This window comes from Ascaphus truei, chromosome 8 (assembly GCF_040206685.1).
Source record: "Ascaphus truei isolate aAscTru1 chromosome 8, aAscTru1.hap1, whole genome shotgun sequence".
Lineage (NCBI taxonomy): Eukaryota > Metazoa > Chordata > Amphibia > Anura > Ascaphidae > Ascaphus > Ascaphus truei.
The window spans coordinates 47659636-47687364 of NC_134490.1; the positions used below are offsets into that span (position 1 = coordinate 47659636).

Genomic DNA, 27729 nt, shown 5'->3' on the forward strand with positions numbered 1-27729 from the left:
GTTTATTGCGTTTTAATTGGATAAACCCCCAAGTCTACTAACATCAGGTCATTGAAATCTGTTTCCTTCTGTTTTTATTCTTTTTTTCATTCTTTCAGGAAGAGAGGATTAAACATAGATTGACTCAATATGCCTCAAACACTGAGACGTTTGGAGGCTGTTTGCTTAGCATTGATATCCCAGCCTATGTTTGCATTATAATTAAGCCCTTCACTGCTGGTCCCTTATTGCAGAGACATGTATGGCTGGCCCATCTGATATAAAATATATTAAAGGGGTGGAGAGAAATCACAGGTAACATTGGGGGATATTAAAGTGGCAATTGTGATTCTTTGTTTGCACTTTGTTCCCATCCATAACTTTACTATAGAATTGTCCTGCAGTTATTTGATGGTGAGAAATTGAATGTGAAATAATAGTTACGGGACGAATTAAAAATGGCCAGCTTTTGTGCTCTAAGAAAAGACCGTTTGTGGTCATTTTAGTACTTGACATAAAGCCTCAACTTGCTAAAGCCGTTAAACAAACCACTAAGTATCAACACCACACATTCTGTTTGTATCGTGGTTATGTAGGTGAGCGCTTTCACTTCTATTTACCTTCACTTGACCTTTCTAAGCAACACTGTTTTTTGATAATAATGCATTGTTGTTTAGCGCACTCGGCTAAACATGGTGAATCCCTGGTCTGAAGAGCTTACAAAGTTTGGTATCTCCCTGTGCGCTCCAGCATTAAACAAGTGACTTGTTATTAGACGGCTTGGAACCCGGCTCGTCTGTGTCAGAAGCACTGATGTTATTGCTAGACATCTGCAATTCCACAAGGATATTGCTCTGGATCTCTAAACGTGCTCTCCCACTTCAAAGACAAACATCTTTACAAATTGTGCACCAGTCGAACGCGATAAGGTGTAAGACTGGGAATATCAAGGTTGGTTCTTCACTTGGAATGAGGGAGGAACGATTTGTGTTGCACAAGAGTTATTGGACGACAACAAATTACTTTGGTCCAGTAAAGCTTGTATGAAACACACGTGCCTTGCGCTATAAACCTAGTTAGAAAATAAGAATAATCCTTTGTTGCTGTCAGCACTTCATTGAGAAGTGTTGCGGTCCCCTCCGGCAGAATACTGGCCCAAGGAAAGAAGTAAACAGACATGGTTTCTTTTTTTTCTTGTCGTTCTTTCTGCGCAGTGTTGGTAAGCAAGCTACAGTTTTCCACATTATTACAACTGGAAACCAGATGTCGGAACAGAAAGTTCCTGGCACAGAGAGATCACAAAGGGATGGGTTGTTGATAAAAAAAATAAAATAAAAGCAGTCTTTCTAGTTTATCCTTATAATTTGGGTTTGCAGTGACCTCCCTGCTGTGTTTTCCTGGTTCAGGAGAGAGGTCGGAGTGGTTTATACAGGATGTTTAGTTTGGATAAGTGTAGCAGTTCTGTGTCAGCACGGTAGGGGTAAAAAGTACAGTCTCAAAAATGGATACTCTGCGTCAGAAAAACAACCCTTATTTCGTTTCAACTTTTTTTTTTTCCTTTGTGAAAGTTACTAGATATAGATATAGATGGGTTTTTTTTTTGTATTTTTGTTTTTATTTACTTTTCATTGTACTGCTTTTCCATCCCAGATTTTTTTTATTTATAAATTTCTGGACTTTTACACCCTAAGGACATACCTGCAGTACTTTTACTTGATGCCCCACTGTTTCTCTAGGGAAGATATTGATAACTAGTTGAGGACTGGAAGTATTGTGACGCTGGTTAATGCCACCTCCAGTCTGTGTTGCTCTCTAATACTGGATGGTTTAGTATCGGGGTATGAAAGGGTCCAGGTTCACTGAGGTTTTTCAAGAAAAAAATTGATAGTTTGTTCTATTTTTTAGAAGATGCAAAGCATCAGATTTCTAAAATGCACACCTGTATTTGCTTAAGTTTGCTAAAATATTACAGTTACAGTATGACACAAATGCCCTATAGATACACTCTGGAATGTAAGAGAATCTGGATTGAATTTGTGCTTAGTGACTTCTTTCTGAGCTTGTGTTAATCGCTGAATAAGAGAGCAGCTTTTCCGTGGGTGGGTTTCAGTTGTTTTTGTTCTTTTCCATGCTCCTAATGTTCACTGTTTCTCATATCTTGAAGACATGGTGTCTCGTACTGAGCGGGTTATTGATGCCCTCTGCCATTTATAGCTCTTCTACGATTTTAAAGAACATCATGTAACTTTTGGCATTGTGTATACAGGGGTCAGCATTCATACCCCATCGTATAAAAACGTGTGTGTGTTTGTGTGTGTGTACTTCAGCCTCTGCACGTAGCAGGTTAATTTGAAGGATTGCAGTAACTTTTAGGGGTGATCTAGCTGTGAGTAGCTGGTGCTGCACGGAGCATACGAGCATTGACTGCCCTGAATCCTATTAATGAGCCTGGTGGCTGTTATGGAATTTGATTTGTATTCCTCTCACGGCCGTATCGCCTGACTCTGAAAACCCATTTGACTTTGATTGGAGGGCAGCGTTTCAAGGTTAACTTTAAAGGTGCTGTCCTGCTTGGAACACAAATGGTACGAGTCATCACATGAAGGCACTCGGTCATGTATTAAAAAAAAAAGAAGCACTCCTTATTCTTCTTTATATTCCCCTTCAATCACGTTGCTGGCGTCCCCTGTATATGTTATACGTAGCTTTGCAAATGTATATCTGAAGCCTGACTCTGAAAGCATACATTTTGTGTGTGTGTATATCTCTCGATCTTCCTCTCGATCTTCCTCTCGATCTTCCTCTCGATCTTCATCTCGATCTTCATCTCGATCTCTTTACATTATACTAACTTATTAGACATCCTTTGACTTTGGTTACATGAACTTACACTTTTATGCCACTTGCACTTCTACAATATCCTATTAGATCTTTCTCCCGTTACGGTGATTAGATTGTAAGCTCTTCTAGACAGACATACTCCCTGTCACATTGTTTCCATTCATATCCGTAGCATTCGCCCTTGAATTGACCTTGTGCTGTCTTGTTCGGTAAATGTATCTCATTTTGTACAGCCACCTTCATCTTCTATCGACCAGCTTCAGCGCTATATAATAAGGGTATTTAATACCATGCTATGTGCAGTACATACTGCTGTCCTTAAAGCTGCAGTTCAGTCTTTTTTTTTTTTTTTTTTTTTTTTTTTTTACATTTATTTTTTTACTTCAATAGTTTTATGTGTGCAATCACTAATTAGCTAAAGAACTGTATAGCTGCAGGTCAATTCGTTTTCCATGTATTGATAGGTCGAAATTTGGTGACATATTAAAAGCTGGCATTTGTTTATAATCTGCTTGACTGGCAGTGGAAGCTCATGAATATTCATGAGCATTCCTGCACTGACAAGTGCTAGAGGGAGGGCAGGGCTGACAAAGGGGTGTGCCAGAGCTTGTGACAGGACATGAAGGGGCAGTGCCTTAGCAAATGGCTGTTAAAATAGAATACAAGAAAATTGGTCTTTCAAAGTTGTTTTTTTAAAAACAGAAAATGCTAAAAGTATTTTTTCTTACTACAGAACTGATTTATTAAAAAAAACACACATGCAGGATATTGACTGAACTGCAGCTTTAAGTGCTGAAAATCATTAAAAAAAATCACAACAGCGATAAACTACAAAAAAGTTTAATTGGTCAATATTTCTCAAACAGAAAAATCAGATTGAAAGAAACAAGTAAAGTCCAATATTTAACAGCGAAAAACTGGAACTGCAGCTTTTAAGACAAGGTTTGACCATGAAATGATTAACCCCTTGTTCAATGCGGGGCTGGCCCTTCTGACATTGAATAGCTTAAATGGACAATCCAGAATAAATTGGGTTATGATGATTTAAAAAAAAAAAAAAAAAAAAGTACTAACATACTTTAGCGCTGTACAATACGGTTAAAGGGGCAAAAGACCATAAAATAACAGACATTAACATACATGGTTACAGTAGGTAGGAAGCGCCCTGCCCCAAGGAGCTTACAATCTATACGGAAGGGTAAATAGAAACAGGGATGAGAAGGCTGGTGTGTGTCGGATTGTAACAGCAGCGAATGGCTGGCACCCTTTGGGGCAACGCAGATGTAGGCTGAAGAGGTTCATGATTGCATGTTTACTGGAATTAAAAATACGACTGTACTAAAACCAGAGACTGCAGCTGAGAACATACCCTTCAAGCAAGTTAAAACGAGAAGTTGCCAGTAGACAATAGTCTTATCAGTAACTACAGTAGAACATTCTCTTGGAAGAAATAATTCACAGCGGGGGAAGCAGTATTTTCAGCAGGTTCAAATGTTGGGGTGCATTTTATCCCTGAAACCCCAATGTCAGTCCTTGAGGCAGATATCAGGGCAATGCATACCTAGGATAGATGTCTTGGTGATAAGAGCTAGGTTAATTAATGCGGAATTTAAATTTTTTTTAAACATTTAAATCTTGCATGCTTTGACTCCTCGGTGTGTGTGTTGAGGGGGGATAGAAGTTACTACCAGGAGCAATACAGTTCCTGGGTTGTCCAACAAAAAACCAAACCGCTCAGCCTCACTTTAAATCTTGTCAATAATCATTGGGGTGCATATCGGGAACAGGGATACATGTACATGAAATTGGTCCAAAGAAAGGATCAACCAGAAGGACCCCTAGTAACGTGTGTGTGTTATATATATATATATATATATATATATATATATATATATATATATATATTCCCTCAAGTCATAAGATTTGTATATATAATTTAATGACATAATAATCACGTCAATAACCATGTGAAAAGGACTATTTACAGTGGTGGATGTGAAATCTAAAAACTCTGTTGGGGAGGTGGCTATCTGGATGGGTAGGGGAGTATATTTGAAATATAGCGCTTTCCAGCAGGATCTATATAGGATAAGGGATACAGTCCAAAGTTGTCCTATTATAGTTTGTCACAATGCCCTGAAGGGATTAAATAAAGGAAGCGTGTGATTTAGTGCAATTTAATACACCTCATTGTCCGTCTGCACATCGCTGAAGAGCAGGTGAGTGTCTACGGCCGCGCCTATAGTGACGGCGACACGACGGATGACGTCAACCGTCGCCACCGGCAAAAGTTATATTTCGCTGGGCGGCGGCGCGGGTTTCCGGCCATTTGATTGGTTCAAGGGCCGTCACATGTGGCGACAGCCCTTGAAAAATCAAATTTTGCTGGCTACCAGTTTTCGCGACGGCGACATCGCTCCATCGCATTGTTGCCGTCACGCTTACTATAAGCGCACACGGCGGCAATGCGTTTGTTTTCGGGCGACGTCGCCGGTACTATAAGCGCGGCCTAAGGCTGCCAGAAGAGATGTGTGTAAGTTTTAATATTTCTCAATCGGATATTTGTGCACCCACAGTTCACCTTTATAATAAGGAAACTTTGTTACTGGCTTTGGCCAGCTTTTAATTGCACTAACTCACAGAAGCATATGCTTCATTTATTTAACCCCTTCAGGGCACTTTACATATCTCACAAAGTTTAGTCCATAGGACAATAAGAAATTATATATATATATATACATCTATATCTCTCTCCCTCTACCCTCTGTCCTCTGTGTAGGTACCTGCTAAACGGAGATTACCATGACTAGGTTGGCGGCTTGTATCATGTTTTGATAAAAAGATGCAACCAAATGACTCCTTTGCTACACAGACTTAGGATCTAAATGTAAACATGTCACGAGTATATTTTAGCCCAAATTGGTAGGAGCGCAGGATCTGTTCTTTTGTTTTCCATATATGTAAGGCCATACCTTTTACCAGCAGCACACTCCTAAAGGGAGGAGCGCGGTAATACGCACAGTCTTCCATGTACAAATATGCAGCTGCTAGTCTCTCTCATGGCGTCACGCCATGCAAACTAATCGTACTTAGAAGTAAGGAAATGCGTTGGCGCAAAATGCATATCGCTGATAAAAAAAAATGGCTAGATCCGTGCTGGCTGCATCCTGGAAACCCCCCAATAATGTAAAGCATGAGTCAAAAGAAGTATCCGGTAAATAGGAGAAACCGCTATACACTTCCTACCAGAGTGCCGTACAAAGGTGTAATTTATGGCGTGAGACTTTGTCCTCTTCGAGTCTCTTACTCTTCCAAGTTCTGGTGAGGACTAGAGTCTGACATAGATTACAGTTGCCCTGTAAGAAGCCAGCTGGCGGGGATAAAATGGTCACTTTGTTGGAAGGATGTGTTTCCCGCTAGTAAGCACCTCACTTCCCATTATTTGTGCTTCTGATGAGCTGAAAAGAAAGAAGTGATTTACCCTTTCTCAGGACCGCTTCCTGAACCCTCTGTGCCCTTTTGGATACAATGTGCAGTCCCAGCAATACATTTATTTAACACAAAATACATTTGTGCATGTTGGGTCCCATTATTCTAGGGTTTACCTCCGCTGCTACTTGTGCTCTTTCGTTTTCTGACAGTGATAGTCTTCCCTCGGGCAGTGATTAACTGGTATTTTGAAATGTACTTTATTTCATTTGGTATTAACTGGGAGGCACCTTCATACAAAGCCTAAATCTCCTTTTTGGTACATTGGAAATTAGTTCTGAGTCATAAAGGGGCCACATTATTGGATTAATGGAGCAGGAATGTGTGTTATTATGTATATATAAATATGGAGACAATTTTCCCCACAAACCATTTTATGATCACTTCCAACTCTGCAGTAATGTGATGGTAAAGAATTCAGAGCTTCGAGAATGAACGCACTGTGTATTCGTTATATGGTACCGAGTGTTCCACCAAAGCAGATTTGCAGGATTTTTGCATTTTTCTCTCCAACTCTTCCAATAATTCTAGCGGAAGTAGGGACGTCTCTGCTTGCTTTCCTCCCCATTCCCTCCCCCCTGAATCTGGGATTGAAGTGGTGTCCTGCATGCTGCATTCTTGGAACGGGAAACCCAATTGAATCGGGCAGAAATAGTGCGTGAATTCCTACAGTCTCTGGGAGATAATGTAATGTGAGACGTCCACTACTATATCCAAGATCTTGTATTTGAAACACTTTAATAGGTCCCACATTATTGTTCTGCTTTTGACGCCGAGAGTTTTTGTGCAAGACAATAACCGAGTCCTTACAGTGCCAAAGAATGCTTAAATCAGACCAATAAACGACGTCGTGGTTTACCTCTGTGCTGCCACGGTTATGCGTGGGTAATGTAATTTATGACTGCCACAGGGACCATTTTATAATCACAACAGGGAGTGCTTGAAAGAAGAGTGATGTTAATGCAAAGTTTCTTTAGAAGTGAGGTATACTCGTTACAAATCCCTTGAGTGGCGGAACACCCACGGGACCAGACTGCCACGGCCCCTCCGGCTAGCCTCGGATCTGTCATGGTGGTCCTTAACCCAAAAACGGAGGAGGTGTCCGTTTCCATGCACCAAGAGATGGCGTCCATGCCAAACTCTGTGGCGTTTGTACAGCAACTGTAATCTAGCTGTTTCCTTGTTATCTTGCATTACGTCTGAAACCTGGAACTTGTTTATGAAAACTGGAACTGGTGTATACACAATTAAATTGGTAACATAACTTAAAAATTTCAAACTTTTTATTTTTTAACGAACCACGCAAGTGCCCTGATGGTATCTAGTGAACATCATGCAATATTTTGTGATCTAAAGCTAATTCTAAGCAGCTGCGATCGGAGCGGAAAAGACAGTCTTCAGTTTGTCCGTGGGATGTGATGAACCCGCGTTTTAGAACTAGAGGAGCACTTAATGGGGCAAGCTCTCCTAGGACCAAAGTGAATCCATTCTGGTAAGATTTTTTTTAAAGGGCTCTCATCTGGGATGCCTTCCTTACCAAAATCTGTCACTCGTAAGTGTTTTTACATTTATTGTTTAAAGTGAGACTTGGGAAGGGGGTTGTTGTCCTCTGGCTGCTGCCTTCTATGTGATCAGCGACCTCTTGTCCAGTCAGTCTCCCTCCCCTTATCTTTAATGGCTCAGATAAGGATGGGGTGGTGATGCAGATAAAGAGAACACAGGATTGACAAACCCTTTCCCATTCAGAGGCCCCTAGGAAATTCCCCTGACTGTGAGATTGCAGCTTTTGAAATGTTTAGGGTTGTGAGCCTGCCTTCTTCCAGTGTAGATATCGTTAATGTGCTGCAGGCGTCTGGCAAGATAGGGTCTCATATTTTCGCATGTTGTAAAGAGGACGCGAATGACATTTCATGGCTAACCTATAGTGCTGCTTGGAAGTCCTGTACTAGCCGTTGCAATACTAGTATGTGTTCCCCACTTACACTTCTGAATATGACCTCAATACTACTAGCGGCAATCTTCTACCCCCAAGAGCGCGGCCCTGTCTGCAAATAATGTGCAGCTTTGAGTCTTCACATTTGCTCTCACTTCTAATTGATAAAACCCTCGCAGAGAGCCTTTAGAGTGTGCTTTTGGGACGAGAAAATGGATTTGGAAAATAAATATGGGTTATGCTCTGGGGAACCCGGCTGCACGGTAATCTGAACGCGGCTGTAAATGTGTTTCTGAAGGTTACAGCTGCTTTTGAAGTGTACACGACCCCATTCGGAGCGCTGAAGGATGTGGGGCGTGTTCCGCCGTCTTGTTTAATCGCCATCGTTATTAGCAGTGAGTTGTTATACAAGGCACTGCAAGCACACCCTGCGTGTTCACAACAAACTTACAGTGAGACATGTTGAATTGCACATGCACACGTAAATGAGCATGCTGCTCAGTAGAGCAATACACCGCTATTTATTTAACCCTTTGGGCACCCTGGGACGTTGTAGTTGGTTGCTTGGGGAGATGGCGTTCTGCCTGCGCTGGGAATGAAGTACAGAATCCATGGACCTGCTTTTTATCAAGTTTTTTTGTCCTGCCCTTGGCTTTGCAAGCTGTAATGCAGCAACTCAAGGGGAGATGTGTAACAATAGATTGTAAGATAAGTGTTTCACAGTTTGTGCTCATTTGCATGATATTACCCAGAATCCTTGTCTGCAGTTTAACTGCTGTATGGCATGTGACTATAGTGGTGGGTGAATGCAATAGGTTTGGGGGTCTGTGAAAGACAAGCAGATACTCTCTGGGGTCCCCATCTTTTTTTTCTCTAGTCCTTGTACGGTGGAAAGTTGTCTCCCTTTTTCTTACCCTCCTCTCCCTAACTGTCAGGAATGCGTTGGAAGTAAAGTCACGGTTATGGTCAAAACTATAGCTCTGACCTCAGCCTGGTACGAAACCTGATACTAAGGGAAAAGTAAAAATGCTTAATTTTAATGGCCGAGCCCAACCTGTGTTTTGAAGAATGGGGAAGTCGTGATATCTGGGTAAACACCACAGAACAAGCGTTCGTTCGGGAGGTCCGCCAGGAAATGGGGAAATTGAAGGTAAAATAAGAGAAGTGAAGAAGTAAAAGTTTGCACAGAGGCCAATCTTTGTTCTTTTAAAGCTGCAGTTAATCCACTTTTAAAATGCATGTTTTTGTGGCTTCAGCTTCTTCACAAACCTTTGTTTCCTACAGGGATATTTACCCACCGCTGCCTTTGTCATGCTATTACTTTCTCTTATTTCTTCCATTGTATTATTTTCTAAGGAGCGAAGTCTTCATTTTTCTAATCCCTGCGATGCTGGGGTAGCAATTCGTTGTTCTGCGCTATTTTCCTCAGCCGTTCAGGACTGCAGGGGTTAAATGTCTCTCATGGAAAGATTACCCCCCCCTGTATTGTGAATGCAGTTACTCCGGTTATGCGGTCTTTTTATTGGGCCGGCATGGGAATCACCTGCACGTTCTCGGCCCCCGCTGAGCGCCATTGTTCAAGTTATTTGTAGCTTATCTGCAAAGCTACGTATAAGTCACTTTTAACGAGGTGGGGAAATTAACTGGGATCTTCCGAGGTTTAAGCTTATTGTTTCCTAAGCCTGTAATAAATTTGTCAAAATTTATTGGGTCACGTCAGAATAATTGACATCATTTAAAACCAAACTCTAAAAACGCATGAAGGCCCTTCGCTGGAGGAAGTTCTGCGCGGTACAGACACCCACCTGTGCGCTATGGCTGGAAAGATTCCATTTTATTCTTGCTTCGAGAAGAGGCTGCTTTGTTCCTCCCGAACTACTGTAACATTCTGGGTTATTACCTTTTTCTCGTTTCCTCTTGTAAGAAATGTTGGGGTGTTTGGGTTTCTATGTTTTATTTGTTAAGCCAATTTGTTTTTAATGATCTTGTTTTTATAACCTCCGACCCCCCCCTCCCCCCCCACCAGTGTTGTAGATTTACTGGACATGTCACTGAATCTGTCTCCATATCATTGTTTCGGAAGTACTCATTGCTTTCATGTTTTCGGGCACAATCTTCCAATCACTTAACCCATCCTCCCTCTTATTTTCTCTTCCTTGCAGGTGAGCGACACCCCGAGTTAAAGAATATTGCTGGCGATTAGTTCCAGGTAAGTGTAGTCTTAAATAATCCCGGAGGGGCCAGTATTACCTGCTGCATTACACTTTTTATTCATCTTTATGAACAGATGTTTGACTTCATTCTGATGCGTTTCTAGCACAGCCGCTTTCATTATTAAGGCGGGCCAACATAGAGAGAACAATCGCCCTTAGAAAGATACAAGTATCTTTAAAGTAACCATTTTAATTCTTCGTTTGTAAAAACCCTGGAATATTTTGGCCTTTTCTTTGGGTCTGTTGAATGCAGCTTACCCGCTACCTAATGTAGCTCATGGTATGATCAGACGATGCATCAGAATTACTTTACAAAGAGGAAAAGCTGAGCATGTAGATATGAGAGTTGACAAACGGTGATTTATCGACAAGAGATTGGACCCTTATTTTTTATTTTATTTTTTTTACAACCTCTATCCAAAGTATGTAACCATGGAAACATTAAGCTTAAACTATTATTCAAAAAAAACTTCAGAGTGCCCCAGTCCGTCCCGCAAATCGCGGTCCCTACTTGTCCTCCTCCTCCTCCTCCGTTCCTCTGCCAGCTAGATTGTGTTCCGCGCTCTCAGATCTCCCGGAGAAAACAAGCAGCCCATGATGTAGCCTCTGTCAGGGGCGGCCAACTCCAGACTTAAAGAGCCACCAACAGGTCAGGTTTTCAGGATATCCCTTCAACACAGGTGGTGCAGTCTTCGACTGAGCCACTGATTGATCCACCTGTGCTGAAGCAGGGATTTTCTGGAAAACCTGACCTGTTGGTGGTCCTTGAGGACTGGAGTTGGCCACACCTCCTCTATGTACGTCATGGGACTCCTGCAGTGTAAGACCCTATAAAGTGATGGCATCATGATGGGGCACTGAGAGCTAGGAGGCGTCATTCACCAGTATTATATTGGTAAACATGTCTCTGCCAATGGTTCACTTTTGATCCTAAGAGCACCTTTAAAAATGCCACTGCCAATCATTTATTTTGGTATTACAAGGGACTGCACCGTAAGTACCTGTCTGTGAGGTCAGGGTGCGTTGGGAGACGAGGAATACGATAATTGGGAATGTTGCTTTTGACCTCTGCTTGGCTTGCACTGTTAGGTCTGTGCTAGTTTTGTCCTGTAGGAATGTCACGTGTCTGTTATGTGACACACACACAAACACACACACACACACACACTGTTTACACATCCTGGAGGCTTTGCTTACGGGAACTTGTAAAACAGTTGGCACAGACAAATGCCGTGTAACTTCCTCCATGGCTCAGCTCGCGCGCGTGAGCTGCATATAACTTTAGTGGCATTCAACGGCCTTCCCATAGAGACGGGTATCGTTCACTGGCTGCTCAGGGAACGCACATTTGGTCGAGTTTGTATTTTATTTTTATTCACTGTAACAGTCACAATCCGCAGGTTTCCATGAAAATGTTAAAAACGCACATGTTTGTATTTTAAAAGAAAACTCTATCTTGAAGATGCTTCCCCACTTAAGACCAGCCTGAGCTAATGGCATCGATGGGTTTAAATGGCTGAACTAGGGGTTTAACTTAAAGAAAGAAAAATTACATATTTTGTCTTTTGTCATTTATATTTAAATCTGATGATTTTATCACTGCGGGTTTATTGACCTTCTCGCTTACTCCGCCCCAGTGATTAGGATGTAACTATCTTATTATACTATATTAGTGAAAGCACTGTATGCCTGTCTGGATGTCCTGTGTCCCTAGGGGAAATCTCATTGGTCCCTTGGGCCGCCCGCCCCCGCACACCTCTCATTGGCCTGAGGCGGAGTGACGGGCCAAAGGTCACACACACACACACACACAAACCTCTCTCTCTCTCTGTCATCTCCCCCCCCATCACACTCACCTCCCCCCCTCCCCGGTGCTCCACTCACCTCCCCGCCTCCGCTCCACTCTCCGCTCCACTCGCCTCCCTCCCGCTCCACTCCCTCCCGCTCCACTCACCTCCCTCTCCTGCTCCACTCACCTCACACCCGCTCCACTCACCTCACACCTGCTCCACTCACCTCACACCTGCTCCACTCACCTCACACCCGCTCCACTCACCTCCCTCCCGCTCCACTCACCTCCCTCCCGCTCCACTCACCTCCCTCTCGCTCCACTCACCTCCCTCCCGCTCCACCCACCTCCCTCCCGCTCCACCTCCCTCCCGCTCCACTCACCTCCCTCCCGCTCCACTCACCTCCCTCCCGCTCCACTCACCTCCCTCCCGCTCCACTCACCTCCCTCCCGCTCCACTCACCTCCCTCCCGCTCCACTCACCTCCCTCCCGCTCCACTCACCTCCCTCCCGCTCCACTCACCTCCCTCCCGCTCCACTCACCTCCCTCCCGCTCCACTCACCTCCCTCCCGCTCCACTCACCTCCCTCCCGCTCCACTCACCTCCCTCCCGCTCCACTCACCTCCCTCCCGCTCCACTCACCTCCCTCCACCTCCCTCCCGCTCCACTCCCTCCCGCTCCACTCACCTCCCTCCCGCTCCACTCACCTCCCTCTCGCTCCACTCACCTCCCTCCCCGGCGCGGGGACAGGCAGTGGCCAGGCAGCCTGCAGCTGCCACGCGGCGCCTAAGATGGCGGCGGCCGGAAGGACCCCCTTCCTCCCTCGCGGAGTAACTAAGATGGCGGCGGCCGGAAGGAGAGGTGACGTACGTGTGTGTGTGTGCGTCACTGTGTGTGTGTCACTGTGTGTGTGTGTGTCACTGTGTGTGTGTGTGTGTGGGACCGGAGCTACGCATGGGGGTGCGGGGGGGCAGGAGCGGAGAGAGAGGGGGGAGCTGAGAAACATACAGGGGGAGTGGAGAGGAGGAACCCGTAAATTTTAAGAAACCCACCCCCCTCCTGTCCACTGTCCCCCCCCCCCCCTCCTGTCCACTGTCCCCCCCCCCTCCTGTCCACTTTTCCCCCCCCTCCTGTCCACTTTTTCCCCCCCCTCCTGTTCACTTTCCCCCCCCCCTCCTGTTCACTTTCCCCCCCCCCTCCTGTTCACTGTCCCCCCCCCTCCTGTCCACTGTCCCCGTCCCTCCCCTCCTCCTGTCCACTGTTCCTCCCCCCTCCCCATCTCCTGTCCACTGTCCCTCCCCCCACCTTTTCCTAGCGGGAAATTTAACTCACGGGCAATGCCGGGTCTCTCAGCTAGTAAAGCATAATTATACGAACAGTGTAGCCAAGATGCAGAGGATACAGAGAGGATCAAGAGATCTCTAAAAATACACATTGCACAGAACCCAAGCAATCTCCATTTCATATTCATGGCTAGCAAGTGTAAAAAAGAAATACAAGAATATACTATCAGCTCACAATGCTGTGACTCCAGTAGTATTCTTCTCTGGAATGACAAAATCCTCAAATAGGAGGCCCCTTTTTAGCGCAGTGTAACGTAATATCAAAGTTTGGAACACATTATTGGTAGCTCGTATGCCAAGATTGTTGAAATCCTTTATACATATAGAAGTGTGTGTACACACACTTCTATATTCAGTTATTTCCTTGTGCCCTCTTGAAAAATTGTTTCAATAATAAACCGCGAGAGAAGGAAATCGTGCTCCTGCCGGAAGGATTGTGCACCGGGCTCGCAGTGATTGGCCGCGCAGATCTTCTTATGTAAATCTTTGCTATTCCTCACCCTGTGCGTAGCTGGTGGCGTATCCTGGAGAGGCTCGTGGTTTGTGGTCTCTGGGTGGGGTGGCAGAGGACGTGTATTTTTAACCGCTCGCTGACTGTTTCCTGTTGAGTTAGAAGCTGTTGATTGTTGTGTGTTTGCCATGTTATATTCTGCACGCGGACACTGTGGAAGCTAATTCAAGGAGGTGTATTGATGCATATTAGAGTAACCGATTCTTCCTCCCACCTGCAGTATCGGATTTGCCGTTCTGACACTGAACATGCGACCCCCATGTCACGGACGTGTGCCAAGCTGTTGAAGCCGGCTTTCAGTATTGTAGTGCGGGGGCTGCAAACATGAGTGACACTCCATTTTTTTTTTTGAGGAGGGGGGGCTGGTGTGTGTTTCTGAGAGAGTACCGCTTCCCAAGTGAGCCTGTGCCAGCAAACATTCACTTCCAACTCATTTGCTGCTGTGTAAATCACGTCCTGCTTGTGTGTAATGTGGAAGATGTAAAAACAGGGCTTTTTGTAGTGTAAATTTTTTTCTTCATTGTTCAGAAGCTTTCCCACCTTCATTAGCATAATAGGAACAACGGACATGATTCACACAGGGTAAACCTGTAGCTAAACCAATTCACAGAGGCAGGGCACAAGTACAGGCATACCCCGGTTTAAGGACACTCACTTTAAGTACACTCGCGAGTAAGGACATATCGCCCAATAGGCAAACAGCAGCTCGCGCATGCGTCTGTCAGCACGTCCTGAACAGCAATACCGGCTCCCTACCTGTACTGAAGCTGTGCGCAAGCGGGGAGACTATAGAGCCTGTTACACATGTGTTATTTACATCAGTTATGCACGTATATGACGATTGCAGTACAGTACATGCATCGATAAGTGGAAAAAAGGTAGTGCTTCACTTTAAGTACATTTTCGCTTTACATACATGCTCCGGTCCCATTGCGTATGTTAATGCGGGGTATGCCTGTATGTAGGTCTGGTTGTAGAAACCTTTATTGTGGCCACTGTTCTGAATGTGATTTAATAATGCGATTTGTTACGGTGGCTGATATTTTGGGTGTGTTTTATTCTGTATTGCACTTTATGTAGTACTGACATTGTGTTTCTTTAATACATGTTATAACCGGTTTCCGGATTGTTCCCAGAATCCCATTTTATCGTCTCATTGATTAGGAATCCCTTTCCCTCTCGCCCATCACCTCTCTGCCTGTATCGTACAATATACAGGATTCCTAGTTGAGAAATGCATTTTTTTCCCTCCCTGAAAACCCCTCAGAAGTTTCATCAAATAACACAAATTGGTGAAATCAGACGCGATTTTCCTTCCAGATCCCACCAGGGATCCTAGAACTGGCTGTTATCTGAAAGTGGTCAAGAGAAACTAGAGGGCAGCTTTGGGTGTCAAGTGCACCCCTTTTCCTTTCCGTTCTCAAAACGATTGTTCCTCTCTGAAGAGGATAATACAATATTCCTGTTCTGGGTGGGTGTAGGGAGGAAGGCCATTAACCTTCATAGTTATCATGGAGTGTTAACCGTCACTCTAACACAAGGTTTCCCAGCGAGAGATGGGGGATGCCTTGGGAGGCTCAGGTGAAGTGACAGAGCTGACAAAGAAAGGGGAGGACATGGAGATGCAGAAAACGGGGATTACTGTGGGAATATTTATTATTTTTAATTGGATTTTTTTTAAGGTTCCCACCTACCAAATCTTGGACATTTTTTCTGTGTGACCTGAATGCAGAACCGGGGTCCAGAGGCAAAAAAAAAATGCTTTTGGATGTCCTGAATTAACATAATTGGAAACCCCTGCTTTCAGCCTTAACAGCAAGTGGAGCCTTCGGAGCAACTAAAGGCGCAGTCGGTGATGCTCCAGGTTTAAATATACATTTCAAGCATTTTATTGAATTCTAGTCTCCCGTTTGTTGTATGGTTTTTTTTAATTCTCTCTCGTGTTTTCTTTGGATAGTCAAATTACAGAATGAGTGACTTGTTCTGTTTTTGGAAGTATGTACAATTCTGCCACCCATACTTGGCATCAGTGGAACGCTTAAGCCCTTGTCCCACTTAGACAACCCTATAAATAAGTCCCACTAAGAAGTTGCCTTTAGATCTCCCTTCGCCTCCTTGTCAGATGTTGGAAGTCCCTGTCCGTCTCCAGCGGTGTTCAGTTACAGAGCAATGTAAATGGGTTTCTCAGGACCTCGTACATCTGAGGCTTTTCTTAGCAGCCATATTTATTTGGCTTCACTGCACCATTCTTTTCTGCGTTCAGTCTCTTATCTCGCCATAGTGTATGTATATCTTTTATATAGCGCCATCCATGTACACCACACTTCACAGCAGTAATAGACAGAAGGGAATAATGAGATGCAATACATAAGGAGAATAAGCACTTCAAGCATTAGTACACATTGGGAGTACTTGCCTGAAGAGCTTACAATCTAAGTGGATCTAGTTTTATTTTTATTTTTGGGGTCTGGTTTTCAGACTTTGATTCTGCAGCCTTGCATCACACTAATAAAACCGTGTGTTATGTGATCGAGTACTTCATTACACTGCAGATTGTTAGAATTTTTCTTTTCGTTCAAGCTGCAATTGCCCAGCAAAATAAATAAATCCGTAATCAGTGGCATTTCTGCTGCATTTTGCTCCATTCTCTCTAAGGTGCTAACGAAAATGCCTTCTATCTTCTGAAATATGTTACTCTGCTTCTCACCGTTTGCAGGCATTCATTTGAAAGGAAACTGAAATTCGGAAGGAGATGTTGCAGGTTATTGAGAAGCTGTATCGCGAGCGCTTTCACCTTTTTTACAGTCCAATATATGGCTAGTTGTATCTTTAACCCCTTCACTGCCAGCGGGGGCTGCAACTCATTGCATAGCATTGCCACACCCTCTGGCAGCAGATGAAGTGAGTCTCTGGGTTTTCCCTCTCCGATCTCCCTTCCCCCATCTTCTTCCCAAAACTCTGCTGGGGGAGGCGGAGGCTTCTGCTAGGAGATAAGTTTTCATATCACGTTCCCTGATGGATTCCTGGGCTGAGAGGCATTTAAAGCCACGTTACAGGAGAAGGGCACGAGACCAAGGAAGCTAGGGGGCTGCTTGTAGAGGCTTGTTGCCTCTCCAGACTCGCGTGTTCACGGGAAGGACACACGCTTCCGGGTTTCTGTGAGCAGTCTTTTGGAGTCAGATCTCAGTTGATGAGTGCTGTGTTGTGGTAGGGGTGAGGAGCTTGTTCAGAAAGTATTTGAAGGCAAGACTATAGTGATGGCCGACCTAGTTCTTTGAGCATTTCGCAGTGATGTGTGTTGTAGTTACATGAAATGAATATATGGAAAATATGTTGTATCTTAGAGCAGGGGAGCGCAAACTTTTTAAGCTGCACCCCCCTGCCAGGCCTCCCCCGGTCTAGCGCCCCCTCTCCTACCTTCCACATGCGTGAAATGATGCTCCGGGGTCGCGTGACCCGCGATGTCACATGACCCTGCGGCGTCAATTGACGCCACGTTGCCATGGAGATGCGTCTGAAACAAGGTAAGTTTCCTTGTTGCAATGCCCTGGCATTAAATTGAATGCCTGGGGGAAGTGCGTGGGGCCTCTGCAACGGCTCGCGCCCTCCCCCCCAGACAAATCTCCCGCCCCCCGCACACCGCTGTCTTAGAGTACAATAATTTGCCCAAAAATAATCAAAGTAGAAAAATTGAGCACAAAAATGTTGAAACATATCGGTACTAATACATTTCTATATTTTGGTTCTTATTGATTTTTCTATTTTGATTGTTTTTGAGCAAATTTATAGTGCTCAAAGTTCCAAATTCCCCCCCCCCCCCCCCCCCCCCCATGTATTAAAAGCATTAGACGTATGAATACAGTTATGCTGGGGTAATGAAACCTCATCAATTGGATTTACACAGTGTTGTCAAAGTGTTTAACGGTTACCAGCCCTCCACATGCTCTGATTAGGGCTGGACCACGCTGGCTACTGCAGCGCCCGCTGTGGCGGACGCTGCAGGGACGAGAGCCCTCCCCTCAATGGCGCCGGGCCCGCTGCGAGGGGGGGCCGCAGCGCTGTGGCGCGAGTTGCTCCTGCTCTCAATAGAATTGAGAGCAGGACTCGCTACGGTTCAGCCAATGAGGGCGAACCTGCCGGGTGACATCATGGCCGCGCCCCCGTCACTCCCTCGCCACGCCCCACCCCCCCTCCCCCGGTCTTTTGGTCTGCAGCTGCCTGCAGACCGGGGAATCGGCTGCACACGCCGCCGGTCTCGCGGGCGCGCGTGCAGCGGAGGTACTGGGGCCTTAGCCGGAGAGAGTGGATTCCACTGTTAACCAGCCAGAATAAATGGAATATATGATTTTACCTCTTGACTGCTTTCTCTGCACGGAGTTGGAAGGAGATTCTTGGTGCTTTTTTTTAGGGTGTGTCCCCAGTGGTCACGGCGACGGTGTGTGTGGTGCACACAAGATACGGCCCTCTATGGGGCCGACCCCAGTAGCAGTGTGCGCCCCGGCGCGATGCGCGACCACATTTAGCAAAGACAAGGCTTTTTTTTGTCTTTGCTAGTGGCGACGTCACGGCGGCGGTTCAGCCAGTGAGGGCGAACCAGCCGTGGGACGTCGTGACCGTGCCCCCGCCACGCCTCCCTGTCGCACGCTTCCTGGGGTCCACCAGGTTGCGCTGCTGCCGGGAACAAGCGCTGCCAGGCACCCATCGCGTGCGTCGCGAGCTCTGGGACAGCATTGGGTGGACGACATACTGGGCTGTTTTCTGGCTGCTGGGGCAGTGCTGATAACTTGTAGCTTTGTATCAGCAGAAAACTAAACCGCAGCTACAATGTAATTGGCAAACAAGGTCTTTTTGTTGAATTCCCCAACACAGCACACTCCTTCAATGCAGAGTGAGAGGGTGGGGTATCCCATTGTTTGCAAGTCATGTCTCTTAACCCTTTCAGTGACGGGCAGAAATAACCCCTGGACGAGCACAATGTTGCAACAAACTAGTCAGATACGAAGCAACACGGATCACATAGTTTATGCATACATACATACATACATACATACATACACCCATACATACATACACCCATACATACATACACCCATACATACATACACCCATACATACTGCTTGCATAAACATATTACTTTGTTTTTTCTTTCACCTGTCAGATCACCTGCTTCCTCGTATAATCTCTTTTTCAGTTTACCAATTAGATCGTCGAATGCGTTTTTTACTACTTAAAATGTCTGCAGGGTTTTGTTTTTATCTAGATAGGAAGCAGGGGGGTCTCTGGAGCATTTCAGCTCCAGGGCTCCCTTGTTTTCCCAGATCGTTGCATGGCAAGGCCGCCAGTAGCACCCCCTCCAAGGGAAATAAAATGGCGTTCGAATCTCCCGCGTTACCTGGGCTGTTAGGGAAGCTGCAATCTCATCTGTCCTGGTTTCCAACAAGCAGGAAGTAACCGGCGGCACTTTCCCAGGGAAAATAAATGTTTCAGCTCCGGGGACTCCCTGGTTACACCGACGCCCCCCCCCCCCCCACCCTCCCCCAGATGCCTGTATGCGGTTATCTCGTATATTAGTATCTCGCCTCCTGAGCATGGCATGAGGTCATTATAGTAACTTTAATACTGCTATAGGCTCTGGGGGAGAGCATTGTAACCTCCAGGAAACTATATCAAGCGCTTACATCTCCTGAACAAGCTTCAGATTTTAATAAAGCTGCTTTGGTAAAGGCAGAATGATCTCTGAACATAAAATGCCCCTAATATATAGCGATCCACTCGGGCTGCTGCTTTAAACTTTCCAAACTTACCTAGAGTTTAAAACCAAAAGTCAGTGCAACGAATAGTCCAAGTTCTGTATGCCAAGCTGTGTTTACTGGTCTGTTACAGGCTTATTCCTTAGGCCGCGCTTATAGTGCGCACGACTGCGACGTCACCCGTCGCCGCTAGCGAAAGTTGTAATTCGCTTTGCGGTGATGGCGTGGGTGACCAGGTCATTCATTGGTTCAGAGGCTGTCACATGTGGCGACTGCCTCTGAAAAATCAAATTTGACCGGCTTCCAAATTTCGTGTCGCTCCGCGCTTACTATAAGCGCACGCGACGGCGGCAATACATTTGTTTTCGGGCGACGTCGCCGGCACTATAAGCGCAGCTTAAGTGGGCTAATGTGTCTTGCCGTCATCAGAGCGAATAAACTGCCGTAACTGCTTCAATTCTGGGGAGTCCATACCTGTGGGTGCAGCCGTCCGAATCTGCTTCCCGATGCCCATTACCGCCGGGAAGTAGTTAAACAGGCACATGGTCATTATCTGCTTCCTCATCTATTGTATTAACTGGTAACATGTGTGCGCTGTAACCCAGAGCTGTTTTCAGAAATATCCTCAAAGAAGGGGCCTTGGCTTGTGTCCAGTGAGAGGGCTTGTACTGTGCGGATGTGATGCTGGGATCATGGGCGTGTTGTGGGATGATCAGAGGGAGGAACTGGTGTGGGGGAGCATGTACCAGCTGCCGATTACCTTGGGCCTTGCTTTAGAAAAATATCAGATGCGCTTCTGTAGACAGGCCAGAGTTTCCCAGCAGGGGGATCCTAGGCAGTATATGGGGTTCCTGAGTCCATGTGGGGACTGTGCACTTAGGCCCCAAACTGCACCACAGCGTTGGGGGGGGGGGTATTGCTTTCAGCACGAGTGTCAAGTTGCTCTCCACAATGCTTTGCATACACAGTGGCAATGCATTGTGGGGTGTGACTTTGGAAGCTCCCGCAGTGAGTGACGGCTATACACCCCATGCTCCTGCACACACCGAGGGGCAGATTGGGGCCTTATTAAGCGTGTTCCCCCCACGAGCTCAGGACACTACACTGCCTGGGATCCGCTGACAGTTTTGTTAGCAATAGTCTGATGAGTAGGCAATAAAATGTGGTAATTAGGGGTAATCTAGCAGGGGCTGCACAAAGTTATAAAGACTAGGAACCGCTGAGGTCAATGTGTTGAATTTGGATTTGCCATTGTTTTCCAAATAATCGCATATACACAAAGCTTCTCTTCTGAAGTGCTGACGATCTTCCTATATTTTTGGTGCTGTCACTGGATCTCATACTGAGATCTACCTAACCACAGGCTAGTTCCGTGAAAGTGCAGTACTAATTGTACTCATAATTTAACGTCTCTTGTTCACGTGACCACCTCAAAACCATTCTATGCTTTCTAAATGTACTTCTTTTAGTGCTGCAACTCTTTGAAGATAATGTCTTGCAAATTTTGAGGCTCTCTGCAACTTTGAATGTGTTGGGTTTTTTTTTTGTTTTTTTAAATAATGCTTATTTTCTGATTTTTAATGATTGCCCAGGGAAAATAACAATATTTGTCTTTTTTTTTTTTAAAGTGCTTTAGTTGTGCGGTTTGGTCCCCATTAGCTGCGGGAGGGGTCTGCAACGCAGTGCAAAGCAGTGAGGGGTTAAACCAGGGGTGGACAACTCCAGTCCTCAAGGGCCACCAACAGGTCAGGTTTTCAGGATATCTCTGCTTCAACACTGATGGCTCTGTCAAACAGCCTGACCTGTTGGTGACCCTGGAGGACTGGAGTTGTCCACTGCGGGTGTAGTCAGTGTGGATGTCCCTGCAGAGATCCTGAGTTCTGCCTTTTTGTGGAGCTGGCCGGGGGGGAGCACTGTTTTTGGGAAGTATTTTGGCAGCCCGCCTGCCCTGACGTCATTTGGAGCTTGGTGGGTCCCAGCTGGAGATTTCTGCTCATCTGTTGCTTTGATTTACACAAACACTTAGCCAAAGCTCTAACATTTCATGTGAGGGACCCCTCTTTAAGTAAACATGCAGCGCTTGAAAGCTGTACTAGATCGGACTACGCCTTTGTTAAGCCCGCTGTCTGCACTCCGTAGGGATCTGCATTTGTTGTTTTTTCAGGACTACAAAAATGGCGATGGACTCTTCCTGTAAAGCTTGTTCTGTTATTTCAAAGGGCTGGGATCTGCACAGAAAAGGAGCCTTTCCTGATTTTTGTTTAATGTCTAATATAGGTATGAAGTAGGTGGTTTCAGGAACTGAACCCCATTGATCTCCGCTCCAGGGGACTCCCTGCTTTCCGAGGTGCATACCAGAGTAGCTAATGCCAGTTACTTCCTGGTTGTTAAATGTCCTACAGCATGCTGGCCAATAGGAAGCCACGACGTTGGGCGTCATGATTGCCTTTCGGTTCCCATGCTGCGGGAGATTTGAGCTGCCACATTGCGTGACCAGCCAGGGCTGCTACAGGGGTAAGTATCTTTGGGTGCAGGGGACCCGCGAAGCTAAAATTAATTGGGTTCAGCTCCAGAGACCCCCTGCTTATACTCATCTTAAAAATAAAAAACAGTCAAACGCACCTTTAAAATATTGTGTTTAATGTTTTTAAGAGTGCTTTGATTTCCTATGTTAAAGAGAAACCGCTTTGGCGTGACATTTCATCTTTGATGTTTGTACTATTTAATTTTTTAATTTTTTCCCTAATGTGTCCTTTAAAACATAATTGTTTGTGTGTGTTTGTGTTTAACCCCTCACTGTCAACAGTCTGTGTACTGTTATGGGCAAAATATTTGTGCGATGCTTGTATCCCCGGGAACGGTCTCCCGGCTGTCTGTTATCCAGTTGCGCTTTAACAGCTCAGCTAGGAACTGCTTTGCAGCTTGTGTGCTGACTTCTTCCCTCACCTTCCTCAGGCTGGCTCCTAAGTGCAGCCGGCCGCGCGCACCTCACCAGCCCCTTCTTACTGGCTGCCTCCGCTCCCTCCTCGGGCGTGCCGGTGCGTGCAGCGGGGCCTTAGCCTCACTTGTGCATAAGATGGCCTTGGCTGTCTCTATCTCAGGCTGTCAGACTGTCACTAGCTGGCTCTGTGCATTCCTGACTGTCGCTCCCTATTCCTGTCTCGCTGAGTGGCAGTTGGACTCCCTCTGTGTCTCTCAAACTGACCGCTTCTTTCAACATTCTATCTGGTTTTCTTATCCAATCCCATATCCCCTGTCATGTTGCCAGGCAGATGGGGGGCAGTCTCTTAGTCCTTATAGCACCATGGATAGGATGGAGCAGATTAATTCTGTATTGTTCACATTGTATTGTTCACCAGTGGTTTACAACCTTTTTTGGTTGGGGAACCCCAAACCTCTAGAATGGCGTATCTGAGATGCATTATAAATTCTTCTGTAGTTTGGTTCAAATTACTGGGATGCCTGGGGAACCCCTGTTGAAAGACTCTGCATTATATATGTCTACCTATCTCAAGGGCTACAGGTGTTTTCAGGATCTTGCAGCATACTGCAAAGTTCAGATAATACCTTTTAGATGAGACCAGCTGGGAAGAACCTCTGCCTTTAAAATGTGATTTGTCACAGATTCTCTCACTATAGTTATGAGGCGCAATACAAATCCTTATGTTCTAGGCCTAATTGTGCATCCTGTGATATTTATTATTGTTTTGTGTCCTTAAAGCTGCAGTTCAAGCAATATCCTTAATGTGTTTAAAAAAAAAAAGAAATTAATCAGTTCTGTACTATGAGAAAATTAAATGGGGATAAATTGGGGGAAATCCTTGATGGAGAAGGATTTAGGAGTGCTTGTAGACAGCAGGCTTGGCAATAGTGCCCAATGTCATGCAGTAACTGCAAAGACAAACAAGATATTATCTTGCATAAAACGGGCAATGGATGGAAGGGAAGTAAACATAATTATGCCCCTTTACAAAACATTAGTAAAACCACACCTTGAATATGGAGTACAATTTTGGGCAGCACTCCTTAGAAAAGACATTCTGGAACTAAAGAGAGTGCAGAGAAGAGCCACCAAATTAATAAAGGGGATGGACAATCTAACTTATGAGGAGAGGCTAGCTAAATTAGATTTATTTACATTAGAAAAGAGGCGTCTAAGATGGGATATGATAATTATATACAAATATATTCAGGGACACTACAAGGAGCTTTCAAATGAACTATTCATCCCAAGGGCAGTTCAAAGGACTCAGAGGCATCCCTTAAGGTTGGAGGAAAGGAAATTTCCCCAGCAACAAAGGAAAGGGTTCTTTACCGTAAGGGGTTAAAATGTGGAATTCATTACCCATGGAGACTGTGATGGCAGATACAATAGATTTGTTCAAAAAAAGGTTGGACATCTTTTTGGAAAGGAAAGGTATACATGGATATACCAAATAAGTATACATGAGAAGTATGTTGATCCAGGGAATAGTCCGATTGCCAATTCTTGGAGTCAGGAAGGAATTTATTTTTCCCCTTATGAGATATCATTGGATTATATGTCACTGGGGTTTTTTGTTTGCCTTCCTCTTGATCAATAAGTAAGTATAGATATAGGATAAAGTATCTGTTGTCTAAATTTAGCATAGGTTGAACTTGCTGGACATACGTCTTTTTTCAACCTCATCTACTACTGTATGCAACTTGTAGCGTTAAAAATAAAATAAAAAAAAATTTGAAGACGTTTTAAATATATTATTATTGAAGTATTTTACTTTATAGTTTTCACCATATGTTTTGTCAATGGGATGTAGCATTGGGCACCGCCTGTCTCTTGTTATATACAATTGCCACGCTCAGTAGCTCTCTGGTTGACATAAATATATATTCATCACGTGGTGGGTGTGGGAGTTTGAGCTAGCTGGGAATGTATATTATAATGTAACATGCATTTTTGTTTCTATAGCAACCATTTACAAAGTCACATCCCCTTCCTCTTCTGAAACAGGCTCTGGCACACCCCCTTTTCCCTCTCTCTAGCAGTGCACCAATTGTATCCAGTGCCTGCCTGGTCACATAATCTTCCCCACAGAACTTTACATCTTGGGTAATCTTCTGCAGCCCTAACAGTGTTGTAAAGCAGCGGTGCGCAAACTGTGGGGCGCAACCCCCAGGGGGGGCGCGACACTGCCGACGGGGGGGCGCGGGGTTTACAGAGGCCCCGCGCGCTTCCCGAAGGCACTTAAATTAAGTGTAACCTCTGTAAACCTTACTTACCGTGGCTTCGGCGGCTTCCTCCCTGCGTCGCCATGGCAACGCGGCGGCAAAATGACGCTGCGAGGTCATGTGACGTCACGTTGCTATGGTCATGTGACGTCACGTTGCTATGGTCATGTGACGTCACGTTGCTATGGCAACGTGACGTCATTACGCCGGAGCGCGGGTAAGTTGGGGTTGGGGGGGGGCGCGGGAATGAGGGGACAGCCGGCAGGGGGCGCAGGGAAAAAAGTTTGCGCCCCCCTGTTGTAAAGAACCCCTGAGCCGAATCTTCGCCGATCGATCACAGGAGAACGGATCGACCGGCAACTTTGCTAATCACTTGTCAGTGTGTAGGTTGTATTGATGAACATTTTATAATGGCTTTTTTTTTTTTTTAAGGCAGCTCTAACTGCAGCTTTAATATAACTATATGAAATGTTAATTATGGTGACAATGTTACATGAGCAGACACACTTGCCAGTCCGTGAGATTTTGTGATTATTAAATGAGACATAACCTTTTTCTTCCCTTTTAAGAGGTGTTCCCTCAATAGGAGTCTGAGATCTTCCTTCCCAAATCTCAACAAGACATTAATAATAATTCATTACATTTCAAAATCAATGGTGATCTTGATCAATTCCCGTTGTGCATACCGAACTTGGAGGAAGAACAGAATGCCAGGCAGCAGAGCGTAGCAAAGTAACATGTCTGTAGTATTGTAATTATTCTCTCTGACCATATTCATAATCACACATTTGTAGTGGAAAATAATGGGTATTAAGGATTTGATCGTGGTTTTTTTATTTTTTATAATTCATAGAGAACTTGAAAACATTGTAACTCATATTTTGGCTGTTCGTTGAGTAAGGGCTGTTATATACAGCGTGCTGCCGTGCATTCCTATGCGGACGCTCGTGCACGTGCTGCATGCTTTTCCTGTATATAGTGCCGGGAGCTGCAGGTTATGTATATGTATGTATGTATGTTTGAGTATATGTGTGTGCATGGGTTGTGTGAGTGAAAGTAAGTCCTAGATAAGATTTTTTTAAAGAAAAAAAACTTTAATAAATATTTTTTTTTACATACATACATACATACGAGCGCAGGCAGCGGCGCAAAAAGATGAATTTCCTCATCTTCGCCGCTGTCTGTCGGCTCCCCTCTCCCTGCCGTGTGCGTGGGCTGCGCTTCTATAGAAAGGCTGACTGACGTCAGCCAACTAAAAATCCGCGCGCCCGGCACTATAGAACGTGCCTCAGACCTAATCAATTTGCAAGTAATTCTACCCGGTACAATAAACCCAGCATTCGCTCCCTCTGAGAGAATACAGGGTATCGTGCCCACCATGTTGGCGACCAGCCTAGTAAATCTCCTCTCTTGGCTGAATGTAATACGCCTTATGGATTCCAGAGGGAATTTCTCACCCTGCCTAAACCAGTAATTCAGTGTAATGTCAGCACTGGACACGAGATCTAAGGTTGGCTGCTGGCGGAGATCCATCTTTTCTGCCCTGCACAGTATCTCTCGTCTTGCTCACAATGCTGAGGGGAGAGAGATCTGTTTATTTTGTCTGCAGCACTGTGTGAGCGCTGCATACATTGCTGGCATGTTACAAACAGTCCCTGCTCTCGACACTCCACCGTACAAATCTAGTGCCCGAGACTCCCTCGGGACAAGTCGAGCGCATGCAAACATCCGGGCAGTTGCGGGTGGAATTACTTGCAGAAAACTGTCCGTGACCTACTTTTCTGTGTTACCTTGAAAACATCAAACTCTGCCTCCTCTCGGCCTCATCGCCTGCCTGCGCCCGGCCCTATCGCTCGCCTCCACTAGGGCGCTCGGCCCCATCGCCCGCCTCCGCCCACCCCATCTGATTTAGAATGCACAGTTATGAATGGGACACCCATTGTAAAGGGGGGGGGGTGAAATGTACATTTCAGTGGGGGTCCAAGGGCTGCATAGACCCACGAAAGCCTTAACTGGTTTGTAGTATTGGAATAGGAAGAGTACAATCAGATCGAAGCAAAACACTTTGCTTTCCCTTTAAGGATTGCATCTTGTATTCAAATTCGAGGTGTTCTGCACATCCCATAATTTAAATTCTGGCCAATGAGGGTGACTCCATGTTATTTAGTTAAAATGCAGCTGTTTCAGGCCATATAGTTGTGGCCTGGGTTCCCGACTGGCCCCTTATCTCCGCTGCACCTCTGGAGAAGGGGGGTTGTTGTGGGGGGTTGCCGGAGTGGTGAGCGCATCGCTGGAGCTCCGACAGGAGTATAGGATCAGGGCGTCGCCATCTTGCATTTGTGCACACATGCGCAGTATCTTCCCCTGGTGCGGCGGCCATTACACAACTCGAGCATGGGCAGGGAACAGAGGCGGCCATTTGGGTTAGCGCACGCAGCGCCAATGTAAGAGCGTTCCGCTGGGACTACAGCCCACAGAAGGCCACAGGGCTGAGGGTCAGGTGGCCAGGGCTGGCCAATGAGGTTACAGGATTCTTCTGTGAGGCGGTTGAGATAATTGGCGCTCTGGGGGCTTGCTGGCAGCTAGGGGAGGTTGTACAGGTGCAGGGGGTTATGACCCTCTGCACTAGGCCAGAGATCCCCTAGGCCCCAGATAGGCCCCAACTCATCCT

The 27729-nt window shown here is 45.5% G+C and overlaps 1 protein-coding gene across 6 annotated transcripts in view; it reads left to right on the top strand.

Annotated features, from left to right (window-relative positions):
* The window catches only part of ADD3 (adducin 3), an 83466-nt gene that overhangs the window by 9889 nt on the left and 45848 nt on the right, over positions 1 to 27729 (top strand). For 3 of the 6 annotated variants that reach the window (XM_075611827.1, XM_075611829.1, XM_075611830.1), the window contains exon 2: positions 10405 to 10451. The exons of 2 other annotated variants lie outside the window; for them this stretch is intronic. The gene's annotated coding sequence lies outside the window, so the exon portion shown is untranslated. Of the gene's footprint in view, positions 1 to 1073; positions 1199 to 10404; positions 10452 to 27729 lie in introns of those variants that run through there. One more of the 6 variants, XM_075611828.1, reaches the window with a different exon arrangement.